Source organism: Cydia splendana, chromosome 7 (assembly GCF_910591565.1).
Source record: "Cydia splendana chromosome 7, ilCydSple1.2, whole genome shotgun sequence".
Taxonomy (NCBI): domain Eukaryota; kingdom Metazoa; phylum Arthropoda; class Insecta; order Lepidoptera; family Tortricidae; genus Cydia; species Cydia splendana.
The window spans coordinates 10,255,263-10,268,351 of record NC_085966.1 but is presented as its reverse complement, the minus strand read 5'-3'; the positions used below and the strand labels follow the sequence as shown (position 1 = coordinate 10,268,351).

At 36.1% G+C, this 13,089-nt stretch overlaps 1 protein-coding gene and 1 long non-coding RNA gene across 3 annotated transcripts in view; one reads left to right on the top strand and one right to left on the bottom strand.

Annotated features, from left to right (window-relative positions):
- The window catches only part of LOC134792135 (uncharacterized), a 688,366-nt gene that overhangs the window by 431,756 nt on the left and 243,521 nt on the right, over nt 1-13,089 (bottom strand). The gene's annotated exons all lie outside the window — the stretch shown is intronic.
- LOC134792122 (protein roadkill) overlaps nt 639-13,089 on the top strand; it is a 64,374-nt gene continuing 51,923 nt past the window's right edge. For both annotated transcript variants that reach the window (XM_063763326.1, XM_063763328.1), the window contains exon 1: nt 639-822. The gene's annotated coding sequence lies outside the window, so the exon portion shown is untranslated. The remainder of the gene's footprint in view (nt 823-13,089) is intronic.

Genomic DNA, 13,089 nt, shown 5'->3' with positions numbered 1-13,089 from the left:
TGTAAAACAGAGGGCGTTGCAATACACAAATGTGGAAAACCCATATAGCCGGTTAAAGGGGTAACACACTATCGCACCGCACCGCGACCTTGGTGCGTCGCACCCATAAGTGAGAGCGAGAAACAGGTATCTCTTGCTCGCTCTCACTTATGGGTGCGGCGCACCAAGGTCGCGGTGCGGTACGATAGTGTGTTATGGCCTTTAGACTCTCGGCTCGCGGCGCGTCTCGTGGCTCGCCTCGACACACTCGCGTTCGGCTTGTCATTCGGTTATAAACCTTATGCCGTGCCGTTAGTGTTTAAATTATATTAGCTCGACGAGCTTACGAGCCACGAGACGAACCACGAGCCCACCGCTTACACTCGCGTCTCGTGGCGCGGCTCGCGGCTCGTCTCGTGGCTCGCTCGCTCGCTCGCTCGAGAATGTAAATATGGAAAATTGATGGAAAACCTCAATCTTATGGCCTCTACAAACGTCACGATAATGTACGGTGACCACCTTACACACTATCGATACGTGCGATAGTCTGTTATGGCTTTAAAAAAGTATGTTGATAGAAAAAAATAGGTACTTACAATTCTACTTTGTCTATTACTGGATAAAATGATTATAAAATAAAATTAGTCAGTTCTATCTAGTCTATGCTCATCATAAAGGTGTGCTTGCGCTATTGTCGTAGCTTTTGTTTTTATTTTAAGAATTTTGTTAAAAAAAAATTGTTTTATCAATTTTTTAGCTCTACATGTTAAAATTCATATTTGTGTTCATTTTAAATGTGCCCAGTGTCCGGAATCTATAACATAGTGATCACAAGTCTAAATCGTAAGTAGAATTTGCATATTTTTGAATGTCAATCTAGGGATTTTGTTACGATTATTGTCCTTGGCGTATTATATTTCAAACAGTTACACTTTTTACCGTTGTTGTAAGTACGTAATGTGTGGGTTTAAGTAGTCAATGTGTCTCTATCAAATATCACGGCACCAATCCAGTGTGACTTGACAACTGATCACTCTCAATTCAGGTCTCATTTTTGATCGCCTGTGAATAATCACATGATTCTGCCTCAAAATGATATAATATATTTAGTCTAGAGTGTTTAAATATTACATATATACCTTCCCAAAAATCCACATTCTTTCGTTGTTCTAGATAGTCTTAAAATAGTTATAGTGTTGTCTTATTACATTATTAGCTATTCAGAACATTTTATTCAGCTATAACAACAGCGCTCATGCAAATTTTGTGCACTCACATGGTACCTACACATATGAAATACCATTTCTTAATACACATTATATAAACTCATGGAAATGAATATATCAAATTGTTACTTATCTATGCAATTGTTATTCTAAACCTTGAGCTTATTTGAAAGAACAGATATCATTATATTATCCCATAAATCCCCTCCTGTAATATAAAAGTTTGTGGGAATCCTGGTAACATCCTCACCTAGCAAAGTTAACTTCGCAATATTTTCTCCACCGCTTCACAAAATCGTTGGCTTCCTCTTACCTAGATATTCTTGTTATACCTATGTGAAACTAAAAAATCTATACAGAATATATCAAAATTAAGTGTTTTGATTGGATTAACCTGTACGTATTGCACACAACTGTAAGGTCGGGCAAGACTGGTGCTAGGTCTGTGCTTTTGAACTTAAATTAATCTTCTGGTAACCTAGCTCCCCTACTGTTCACCCCTATAATAGGTTAATTGGAAGAGATCCCTCTTAGGTATAAGTTCACCCTTATACTACATTTATGTTCTATCTGATGTACCTGTATTCCTCTCTTCCGTACAATAAAGTGTTACTTACTTACCCCCTTATTCATAAACGCGCTACAAACCTCAATTAGCTAATAATAGTTTGTCTTTATCTGTCATTTTGACTTATGCATTTGTAAGAAAGGGATAAAACATAATTTAACTAAATCAGGCCCGTAAACTTTTATGGATAAGGGGGTTAATATCAGCCACCAGTGCCACCACGAAAAATAGATGCCAAATATTAGCGACAGTGGCAGTGTGAATAAATGGGAGCTTATCTGGGGTGTCATATCGATTTTAATAATCTGCCAACAAATTACTTAATATTTGGAACAAATTAAATTATATTATTACATATTTTGATGCCAGTTGGAATCATATTTTTGATTATATTTGTTATGTAAGATATTCGTCAGAGTATGAAAAATTCTCATTTTTCCATGCCAAGCATTGTCATCCCAACAACTCATATTATAATATGTAGGGAGGTACAGTCAGCATGAAAACTAGCAGATCATTCGAATTCTGGAATTATGTATTACTGGATTTACTGGTACTGGCAAAACTAACTCTGCCTTTCTGTTTGTTACCTCTTTACGCTTAAACTGCTGAACCAATTTAGATAAAATTTGTTATGGTGATTGTTTTAGTCTCGGAAAAGGATTAGGGTTATTTTTATTATATTAAATTATAAATCATCATTATAATGATGTATGTATACAGACCAAGTCACAGGCAGACATTAGTAAGTAATTTTTTTTCCTCACATAATTTTACAATAATAGCCCCAATAAGTCTACTTCACAGTGCATAGGTACATAATAGCATTTTTTTTATTAAAGTTGCAAACCTTATGCTGACATTTTCTTAGGTCTCACTGTTCTCACACAGATGGCGCCTACAGTTTCTAACCAACCATAACCATCATGCCTGTAGGTATATGGTCTTTTTACAAAAAGTGTACAGTTAGTATCAAATAGATAGTGACATTAGTGACAGCCAAAGTGGCCAAATATATTGTAAACACACCTTTGTTACCATAGAAATAAGGATGTGTGCCTATTTGATGTTAACTGTATATGATTAGTGATTAAAGACGAATTCTTATCTAAATATGGATTAAATTACCTATTTGTTGTTAGTTATTATGTTAGGTATACGTAAATACATACCTACTCGATTTTACCGTTGTCTACTATACAGGATGATTCATGAGACGTGAGCAGGACTAATCCTGCACACTCAGTAACTGATAATTGATCAATCACGGTCGTATTTAGGAGAAACAACAACACTTTTTCCTATTTTTAACTTTTTGGTGAGGGCAAATTTAATTCTCAACAATCATGGTCACCCTACAGGACCTAATTAATAAACATAAAACCTCTTTAACCGTAATGGCATTTTGATTACGAAGAAAATAAACTGTCAAACTTTAGTGAGATACGAGTTTTCAAAAGTAACCAGACCGTGATGACAGTAATGACATTCAATTTGACACAGAATATCGGTAGTTTAGTATTCTAATTTTAGGGTGACCATGCATGTCGTAAAAAAATTAATAAGTAACTTTTTTTTCAACACGACTAGAAAATTAACGTTAACCTCACTAATACTGATACGAAACAGTTGCTTATAATTAACGATATGCGCAGTGTTAGTCCTGCTCACGTCTCCTGAATCACCCTGTATAGTAGACACAGTCATACCTATTGTAAGAAATATGCACGCGGTAACCATCAATTCGTTTAATAGGTAGGTCCTTATCTAACATTTGTATTAGGTATTCCCTACTATTACGACCGTTTAATAGTCTGCTATGATAAATTTGGCATGTACCTACTTATATTAAAATAAATCCCTGCCAACTCCGCGCGAAACGACGACCTTCTGGACGTTCTTTCAAGGTCGTCGGGAAGTGGAAAAACGCTGCGGAATGCCGAACAAATATTGTAGGATTACACCGAATGCCGTGTTGTTAACATTTACCTAACGAGTTTGGTTTTGGGATGGGATGTTATGTTATTTTACAAGGTCTGTTAAGAATACTCGCGATTTAAATAAATATCTAGCAGAGTTTCTCAATGGGGGAATAGTAATTTTTTGCCTATTTTCTTAAATTACTTCTAAACTATTATCTTAAAATTATAAAAAATATATATTTGAGATTCTCAAAATGAGCTCTTTCATTTGATATAGAACACAACGTAGTTTGCAAAACTTTGTTTTTTAATTGTCTCATTTACCCCCCAAAAGTGCCCTCTATGTTCAAAATTCATTTATTTACGTTACATGTCCGTCTTCGGGTCACAGACTTACATATGTGTACGTACCAAATTTCAACTAACTTGGTTCAGTGGTTTCGGAGAAAATAGGCTGTGACAGACGGACAGCGAGACACACGAGTGATCCTATAAGGGTTCCGTTTTTTTCGTTTTGGGGTACGGAACCATAAAAATAACAAAAACACGCTTAATAGATATGATGTCCAAAACTGTACAGTCTGTACCTAATTTGAAGGAATCAAGGTTACATTACAAATGGTTCCTACCTGTGTTCGTATATTTCTTAAGTAGGTACTAACTGTAGGAACTACCTGACTACCTTGCCGTTTTGTTAATAATGTTTATTGTTCGGTTTCCAAATGTCAAAATATACAAATAGTCCTACTACTTGATTGTAGGGAAGGAAGTGTAAACAAAAGAAGGAAAATGAAGGAATAGCAGTAAACGATTAAGGATCAACCAATCTTAACTGAATAGACAACCTAACAATCTAAACTCGAAAACTAAAAACAAAAACAACGGGTTGCACACCGGGAGTGCCGACAGAAGTGAAAACTCAATGACTAGTCCAAAATGTCTGCAGCACTATGTATAATTGACCCATCCTCCTTTCTATTGAAAAACTTTAGTTCCGAAATTGCTGGTCAGTGAGCTTGATTAAAATTCGAAATTCAAATTTGTAGCGTTAATTGATTAAAATTCGAATAAAAATTGTAAAGTTACCTTGCAGACCTCGCATCTAAATATAATTTGGTCATGATATTTTGAGTTTTATTCACCAGTACTAGAGTTCACTTTTATTAGCGATTTCATCAAGATGTAGCTTTATTGAATTATATTTGAGTGATATAAAGTTAGAATGTAACTGTGAGATCCTCGTATTTCAACCCGTACAAGATTAGAACCTTTTTCATTTAATGTCATTGAGTTTTTCTTTATTGATTTAAATAAATTATCATTATTTCCCCACCTCAAAAATTGCCCCGCCGCTAAAGAAGTTTTCACTTCAAAAAACCCGAACCTGTCGTATTTTTCGGTGGGTAACACAACAGTTAAAATTTCTCACGAAATTAATATATACAAGGTGAATGAATTTTGAAGTGTTTTGCATAAAAATGTGTCTTCGAAGGAATATTACTAGCCCCATGTGTATGTGACAAGACGCCTTGACTGAACCCGAGAAGATCAGCTATTATTCGCCCTATATTTCTGATGAATGCGTAATCCCTAGCCCTATCCCTCGATTAATTTAAATAATTTTGTTACTTTCTCTCATTTATTGGCTTTTCATTGACAACTTCTACTACAAAGGATCATTGTAAATTTGAAGCTCGTCCGTCGTTATAATGAAGTACCTACCTCTACCTGCCTACAATTATTGCCGTAACAATGACAGTCCTTTTACTACCTAACTGTTCATGTTGGAAGTAGGTAATACCTTTACAAGTCTACGATGTGGCCTCGATAAAGTTAAGTCAATTATCGGATCGATTGTGGGGTCCGTGTAGCATTGAGGTCGATCCGACCTTGAAGGGCTTGAAGGATACTCCCGGGGGCCCTCGGAACCTTGAAAATTTTTGCCTCAAGGACACAGGGCTCATGATAAATGGAGATCCTCAGTTTCTAGGCCGCTTCGTCTTCCATTAGAGTTGCCCTGAATACGCAATTTTCGTGGCATAAGTAAAATTCGTAAAGTTATTTTCGTTACTGTTGGAGAGCTTTCATGTTAAATATCCGCTTCTTTTTAGGCCGAGTAAAAGCCATCTGCGGTCGCTGTTTAAGGGCTTTTAAAACTTTATTGACCGAACTTGTTAACATCATTATGCTGCGTCTTCATGCTATCAAAAATATCCCACGCATATGTTCGATAAGTAGGAACTTGGTGCTTTCCATCTAACTCGGAAATGTGTACCTACACTAGAAAGCTAAATATTTATTTTCGTTTATTGTTGCATTAATATTAAGGCACCTATTTAATATTTTGTCTTCTAGTGGTGTATTGACACTTTTTAATAACAAAGACAATAATTATAATGTTCAGCGCTATAACCTATACCATTGACAAAAAAACAACGGGTTGCACTCCGGGAGTGCCGACAGAAGTGAAAACTCAATGACTAGTCCAAAATGTCCGCAGCACCATGTTATACAATGACCCATCCTCCTTTCTATTGAAAAACTTTAGTTCCTAAATTGCTGGCCAGTGAGCTTAAATTTGTAGCGTTAATTGTTTAAAATTCGGATAGAAATTGTAAAGTTACCTTGCAGACCTCGCATCTAAATATATTTGGTCATGATATTTTGAGTTTTATTCACCAGTACTAGAGTTCACTTTTATTAGCGATTTCATCAAGATGTAGCTTTATTGAATTATATTGGAGTGATATAAAGTTAGAATGTAACTGTGAGATCCTCGTATTTCAGCCCGTACAAGATTAGAACATTGAGCTTTATTGCTTAATATAAAAGTCCAGTTTTAAATAATTGACCTGATTATGATACGTTATGACTAAAGTTCTTTGGTGAATAACATTGTCCGTCACACATGACGTCAGCGCGTTACGCGTTACGTACGTGAGTTTATCATTTATTCCCCACCTCAAAAAGTGCTCAGCGCCGCTAAAGAAGTTTTCACTTTAAAATACTTGTATGATGGCTGCCCGGTCATTCATAATCATAAGTCCAATGTAGGCTTGACGCGCCCGCCTTTAAGTACGGCACTTAAAATTAAATACGTCACATCATTAGCATCGACATGTGAAATTCAATTAAAAGTTACGGTTTATATTAAGCAACGTTAGTGAGTTTGTAACGTACGGACGGGTCAGTATCCCGCGCCGGCCGGGGCCGTCGACCTCGGATTGCACTGGCCTGGACGCCTTGCATTGTCGTGCACCCGGTGCATACTCCCGAATTTGTATCTCTTTTCACAATATTTCTATAATAATTAAAAGATACACCGTGCGGTAAGGTTGAAAAAGTGTCTTGTTATGCAGATTAAAATATTTTTTCCCAAAGAAACAGGTTGCCGGGGAAAGGGTTTTAGAGTGCATATATAGCTCATCGAAACAGATACACAGTGTAACGAAACAAATGTTTTCTAGACAGTTGGAGTAGAAAAACAATGTTATTGTAGGAACTAAGGATAATAACTAAATAAATAACTTCTAACATTTGTCGATTGGAGTGACCTGATGTCACACTATAAATAATGTAATGTATTCAGAACTAAGTGCCAAAGTGCCATTTCGGTAGAATAATTTCCGAAAACCTCAAAAACAATACATATACCAATGTCGTCCAATATAGTATCTAGGAATCTCACAAGTCAGTTTTACTCTCGTGTATGCTTTAGTTCACTCATTCTTTCCATTAGTAGCAGCTTTGTTATATCGATCTGGCTTTAATAAAAAATTTAAACCTTCCTAAGAAGAGCCATCAATACTGTCACGTTAACTATTTAATAGGTACCATAAGCCCTGACCGTTAATTAAAATGTCCACTTTTTAGAAGCCCGCTTTTATGCAACTAGGTTAAAGTTAATTGAAAGCTTACCTACTTTTGACCTATTAAACGCTGATGTTTATTCAACTATGTTGTACTGTCGACCTTTTATTAGCTTTTATTTATGCTACCTTCATGACTTTAATGTACTCTTCCAAGTTGATTCTCAATATCTAATCTACTGATCCACTTAACTTGATATTTTGCAAGTTAAGGAAAGTATGTCACCGTACATTCTCCCTTCTTAAATGAGGGCAAAACGTGACTAATTTAATATGATTCTAACTCAAATAAACGTGAAAAACGTCGTTCGTACCAAATTCTTAGGATTTGCGCGTAATTGTTTTGTAATGTATCCACTGAAGTATGTTTACCTTATTAAGTTATTAAAAATAGTCACTTTAAAAGAACACCTAGTTAGCCTAATACGGTAAAACCAATTATATTTTCTATTCATTGAATATGTAAAGATGACAAAGCGGCTGTCTACGCAATTTGGCAGCACGCAATTTTTAAATTTAATTGCGCTTTCACAATAATCATTAAGCTGCAATTAGCATTCTAGAAAGGGGCAGTGGTTAAATTGCGTATTACGACAGTTAGGAACAGTGAAGAAAACTAGCGATATTAATAAGTTTAGCCACTACATAGTCATTAAAGCTTAACCAAGCATATATCTTTGGCTGAAATTAGACACTTAAAGTCTCGGATAATTTATTGAATGTTCGTTGACAATGGAATGTTCTAACAAGTACCTATAAGCAATCGAACTCTGTTCAAATTTGTTGTTTACGTATCAACAAACTTTTTAGGTATTTATATGGTTTCATAACCGAAAGGTGACAAAATAACCGTAAAGTGAATAAGTTGAATAACATAACAAAAAAACATTCCCGGTATTTCGATTTTTTGATAAAATGTCATCTTGTTGTGTTTAATAATTTATCGTTAAAAAGGGAGGGGTACTAGACTGGGTGTGTGATATCGCATGATTCATGACGATGACAAGTGTGCAAATCAGGTTATCGATTGGTGGTACTGTAACAGCAGCGGGCCGGGCGTCGACCCTGCGGCCCGGGCGCACCACTCGCTGGACCATGCAGACGTGCCATAAAATCATGTATCATGTAATCGCCATTAACTGGCCGCTTAAGCTCTCGCATGTTGCCGCCGTTGCCAGGACTTAATGTAACTAGATGAGTTTTGCGGAGAATGTTGCATATGTCTTGCGCAGTGTTATTAGTGTATGATGCCACTTCGATATGAGTTTACTTATATAAAATCAAGTTTGGCGTTTAAGTTATATTTGAACAATTTCCCACACTTGAAGCTCTACAGCTGCACAGTCAGCATTTTCACCGTTATCGTATAATTTTTTTCACAATCCAGCCGCGTCCAACTACAATCCTATAAACTATAAAGTACCTACTTAAATAAATTTTCAATAAAATCGCGGTCTAAATTTAAAACAAATTATATTACGTTTTAATAAGTACAAAAGAAGCTTTTAAATCATAGCTATATTTTATTATTAAAAGGTTTGACTGATAAAATGTAATAATATTTTATCAGTCAAAACTTATGCTTATGACCTGACTAAGTATGATATTCTAACTAGATTTCAAACGATCTAATGACACACTCAAACCGTTAATCTCCAACAGGTCGAATGGTCACCCTTCACCCCTTTGAGGCCATAACGTGATTAGCACTTTTGTTAAACAACCCATTTCTTTCTTAAGGATTTGGTCCTCAATTTCGCTGTGCCTCATACAAAATATTTCGAACCAAACTTTACAGTCCTTTATAACGATGAACGGTCCGATAGGCTCGAACATAGAAGAGGGGGGGCCGGGTCACGAAATTTAATGTGTGCTACGGTTGCTCTCCGCTCGACCCCGCTCTGTTGCTGCATATCGACGTAAACCTTCACCGAAACCGTATTGCTTCATCATCTACTCTCCAAAATGTACCTTGTGCTAAACGAAATAAAGCTTAAATTCCGAGTGCGTATAAGAATGTTATAGGAGGTTGTGTGAATTATTTGCCCATGTGCCACAGATGTAGGTTAACATCAGACGCGCTCGATACCGGCGATGTCGATGTCGACCTGATCTAGGTTACCTAACCTACATCAGGGAGAGAACGCTATGAAATGTAGCGCATACCAACTAAATTACTTTAATCCATTCTGTGTTATTATTGAAAATTAAATTACATTGAGTCTAAAAAATATGGCAGTTTACCATATCAGAATCTGGAAGTCATTACCGTCGACTGTCGAGTGTTTCTAGATATTTCTAAGATGAATAATTAAATATTAATGACCTCTTTCATAAAAGTTCATTAAACTCTTGTATAGTTGTGGTGTGACTATGTTTTATGTTTCTACTGTAATCTATGTTGTTTAAGATTTGAAATAACAATATACTTAACCAATAATGCTCTTGTTACTTTATGGTGAATAAATGAAACTGAAACGTATACATATGTACTTGTGTATTATGTTAATTCTTCGGCGTAAAAAAGATGACTTAATAATTAAGTCCACATGCAATAAAAAATGTGGCATTAGTAATATAATAAGAACTTACACCTACGTAATATGTAACAGATAAATTAGAAATTCTAGTTTCGAGTTACTTAGAAAATTTTAGCCTATGAATGAGTTAGGTACCTTGCCTACTTATTATCTCTATCACAGGTATGCAGGTATCTTTATCGTACCACCTTTTAATATAAAAAAAACCTAAATACACTTAATGTGATGTTCATAGTGATGAATATTAAGAATATTATGATACAATGGGTCTAACACAGCGTGCATGCTGATGAGATCGCTATGTAGATACATACTTACCAACGGTGCCAGTGAAATTTGTGAAATCGCTGCGCTCATCTCTGATGCTCGATAAGTATTGTTAGGCAAGCCAACTTTTAATTTCACGATATTTAAAATCCAATTACCCGAATGCCCAACGTCCGAATTTCAATCCGGAGGTGGCGGGTTCAAATCCTGGCTCGTGCCAACGACTTTTTCGGAACTTATGCACGGAATATAATTTGATATTTACCACTAGCTTTTCGGTGAAAAAAAAAACATCGTAAGAAAACCTGCAACCTGCATACATCAGCGAATAAATTCATAGGTTCCCTAACCCGCGTTGGGCAAGCATGGGGACTATAGACTAAACCCTCTCGCGGGAATGAGAAGGCTGAATTATTATTATTTTATATGCCGTTGTATATTGGTGTAATGAAATGCACGGGCCAAAGCTAATTGCATCTCATATTATATTAATTTTCGAGTGTTGGTTATTATTTTAAATCCACGAGCGAAACTCTTCGATCATTAATCTTGAAACCTTTCTAATCTATAAGCTTACTGTAACGTCATTCAAGCTCGCGTGTCACATTATGTCACATACTCTATGTGACTGTTTTGCAAATTGCAACAGCAGCGGCTAACTTTCGTGCGCAGGTAAATGAGAACACATACACTGTTAAAAATTATGTAATTTTAAATTAAATTATGTAATTTTACATGCAAAAAAATTACATAATCCTGTAAAATTCCCGAAAAATCTGGGAAATTTACGGAAAAATATGCCATTTTACGTAATTCTCGTAAAAATTTACGATTTATTTTCGGGAATTTTACAGGATTATGTAATTTTTTTGCATGTAAAATTACATAATTTTTAACAGTGTACGAGTATTATTCAATCGCTCGCTGAAATTTGCCGAAAAAAAACAATTAAAGTTCATGAATTGTCAATATAACAGCGATACGCAATGTTGTATGGCTAAGTTGCAGATAAACCTCAAATAAAACTGCGATGACGATCAGTTCCTAAAATAAGTCTACTGCAGTTTTAGCACCACTTTCTTTTTCACTAATATACCTAGGTACCTACTTTTAGCTTTCGTAAATGTCTTAGGAAATTCGTATTCTTTAACCCTTTACCAGGCTAAGGGATATATATTTCCCACATGCGGCACTTCAAATATGTGTTCTATTTTCGATGAGTACGACTGACATTAGATTGTCATTTTTGAACTGTCAGCCTGGTAAAGGGTTAACATGCTACTCAAGTCGTCGTCAAGTCAGGATTTCGCTTCCCACTCAATTTGCTCCAGGAAACTGCATAAGGCAGTTTTGGTTTACCTATTAGAGTGTATTATGGAATGCGTTCCGCCACCGTTCAGCTCACGGCAAACCGTATATTCCCGATACTCACAGAGCGCAGGCGAATCAAACGTTCAGACGAACCAATGTACATAACTGTTACAAGTACCCACAGCGATTGTCAACCGAAAAGAGCACTTATACTGGTACGGTTGCTTAGCCTACACTCGCCAAGTGACACCATTAAAACCCCTCGCTTCTGTCTCACCACGGCCAATTGTACGCGCCGATTTCAAAACGAAAGTACCGCGCATCTAGGACGGTGAACGTATTTCTCGCAGCGATCTCTTGCAATTTACCAGCCAGTACTTTGTTAGAGAACGCGGCATGGCCAGATTGCTTCTTAGATATTCATAACTTGCAACAGCTAGTTTTGCAAGTTTCTAATGCCGCGGATTTGTTTATATCTCTTTCTTGACTCGCGTGGTGGACGCCCGTAACGGACCTCAAGTGATTGCACTTTAGTCAAATATAGCTATATTTCTCGTGAAAATCTCTATAAATGCTTTTGACTTTATATTTGATCATAGGAACTCCTCTGATTCCCAGCATATAATACAGGTTTGTCAGTTAAGAATAGGCAGAGAGATATACATAATGTCTTTTTTTATGCCACTATTATAACACCAAAAAGAGAAATGGCTAAAATTTTCTTTTCTACTTTTACTGTCAAATCTTGTTTTCCAGAATAATTAAAAAAATCTAATGTAGACAACGTGCATGTCATATTTCTGGATATGCAACCGCCAATCCAGCATCAATCAGCATCGTCGTATAAAAAAAGACGAAAGTGCACCTGAAAATGTGTAACGTAAAGCTAATTTTAATCGTAATAAAGTGATTTGTGGTGGAGCTTGGATTCCTGAGCTCTCGTATTGTGCCGGTCAAATGGGGCGTGAAATCGTTGAGCAAATTCTCAGCTGCATCTCTCCTTCCGAGTTACCGCGAGACTGTGGTGCAGTATTGTATATAAAATATACTACAGCTATACTAATGCAGATATACCATTTTAAATTAAAAGCAAATGACATCGTTAATTATTATTATTTTACCTCAGGTGCTACACATTGATGATATCGCAGAAATAGACAGCGTATTTGCGTTTAGGGATTACCTAAAGACAATTTCAAGAAAGGTATTTTGTGATCCATTTGAACGTAATTAATTGTACATATCATATTAAATTGGCTATTCGTTTCACTCAACTACGCTGCTAATGATGCTATCAAAATACTACATACGAGACTACTTATACAGATATGCACGCACTTAATACTCTAGGGACGAAACATTTTAGTACTTACTATACCTAGTTTGTGCTTAATTGAAATAAATAGT